This window comes from Pseudomyrmex gracilis, unplaced genomic scaffold, assembly GCF_002006095.1.
Source record: "Pseudomyrmex gracilis isolate BER0280 unplaced genomic scaffold, ASM200609v1 scaffold_5160, whole genome shotgun sequence".
Taxonomy (NCBI): domain Eukaryota; kingdom Metazoa; phylum Arthropoda; class Insecta; order Hymenoptera; family Formicidae; genus Pseudomyrmex; species Pseudomyrmex gracilis.
The window spans coordinates 1-2,046 of NW_018025744.1; the positions used below are offsets into that span (position 1 = coordinate 1).

Consider the following 2,046-nt stretch of genomic DNA (forward strand, 5'->3'; position numbering starts at 1 on the left):
GGAATCTTCTTCGGATAAAAATTTATGTTTAAACGATGATAAAGAAAATCGTATAAAACAACATAATAAGGTTAATACAATGCCTGCTTTTCCAGAATTAAGACAATTTGTGCCAAGTAGCCAAGTGATCAATCAGACTAACAAATATTTACAGAAAAATAATGTATTACACGAAATTTGTGATAATGTAATAAGCATAACTGGTAAGTACAATATGTGAGCTTTATAAACAATATTATTTAAATTAAAACACATCACAAATAAGTTTTTTCTTTTTAGATAACAATATTGATAAAATAACTGATACAGACGACAGGGAAGAATTTTGTATAGAAAAACCTACTAAGAACATCGAGAAAGAAATTTTTTATGGTACTTTATTGTTATTATTTTTTATGAAAAATATAAAGACAATATGCATAACTTGTTAACAAATGACAAAAGACTTCTAAAAAAATACAAAGACTATTAAAAAACACAATTTTTATGTTAAAGTTTTAGTTTTAATTTTTATGANTTTTAATATATATATAATATTTAATATTTAATTATATCATATTTTTTTAACATATAATATTATAATTACAACGTATATTTTGACTAAGTTACTTACTGTTTCAGATAAAAGTAGTAATAAAAAACTTACTACAAACGAGCGAAAAACAAGATATCTCACAGAAAACTTCACTAAAAATATCGAGACAGAAAATATCCATGAAAATGGTATTTCTTTTTGAAAAATATTAATTGTTATATTTTATAATGATTAAACAATATTTTGCGTAGTAAACATATATATATATATATATATATATGTATATATTGTTTAATGCACACATGTACCCAGCAAACAATTTCTGATTGCACAGATCTGGCAACAGAAACTGTGTGAAGAAACGCTACAATACGGAAAAATGTTTGTGTGCTGCCAAAGCTGTTAACACACAGACACAAAAAACGTAACATGATCACCAAAACTCACCAAAACTATATCTTACAGAGGACACAGATGGATATGGATTTGGTCTGGCGGTTGNCAACAAAATCGCTACATCTGACAATCAAATTGTTTGCTGCGTATATGCATCCATATACACACACAATATACTGAGTATATAAAGTTACTAAAATATTTTTTTNAAAGTAGATGTAATAATTACTTATTAATTTGTATTTTTTCAGAATTTAAGAAACAGATTTTAACCAAGATAAACAAAATACTATATAAACTCGATATTATAGAAAATAGAATTTGTATGTTGGATGAAAAAATGCAATCCTCGAATAGTTTTATTCAGGAATTTGATTGTCACTTTCCAATATCAACATTATTGGAACTAACACATTTTGAAAAACAATTACAAGAAACAAAATTTAAACTGGGAGTTGTAAGAAATACACATTTTGGTTTTTTATTATGTATAAAATATCTTTCTTTTGTAAAGTGCTCGAAACTTTTCTGTCTAGCGCTCTTGCAAAGAACAAGAGTCTTTCACTTTCCATGCGTTCATTTGCTCAGATTTATTAATTGATTACTCATTAATTATTGCAAAATATATTTGCTAAAGAGTGCATGACTTTTCTGTTTGATTGAACTTGTTTCTAGTTTTGAATAAACGCTTGGCGGAAGTTTCAGATATTCTGCATATTCGTACGTGTGTGTGTAAATTTATATTTACAAATATATGTACNTAATATATATGGAAAACATTTCTTTATACATTATTAATCATTAGTACAATGTTATACTAATATCTAATATTACTTCTGAAGTTCATCTCTCTCTCTTTTTCACTTTCTTACAGATTAATACCTTTAAACTCGTTGGAGGAAATACTGCTCATGCTATGATACGGAATATATTACAAAAAGCAATAACAAATGAATTAGCTCAATATTTCAGTTGGGCCGGAAAGAAAAAGAAACGTAGGTTTAAAGACTTGAATCTTGCAACAATACTTATACGTAAGTATATATATTTTACTGTAAATTAAAGTTAATTTATTTTAATTTAACTTATAATGATTAATTTAAAAGATGGCACTG

General features: G+C 25.9%; 1 long non-coding RNA gene across 1 annotated transcript; it reads left to right on the forward strand.

The window, feature by feature from the left end:
• Positions 1–884: 884 nt before the first annotated feature.
• On the forward strand, positions 885–1,959 carry LOC109863461. The gene is made up of 3 exons (XR_002251337.1): positions 885–1,111; positions 1,183–1,388; positions 1,806–1,959. It is a non-coding gene; the product is annotated as an uncharacterized LOC109863461 (long non-coding RNA).
• Positions 1,960–2,046: the final 87 nt, after the last annotated feature.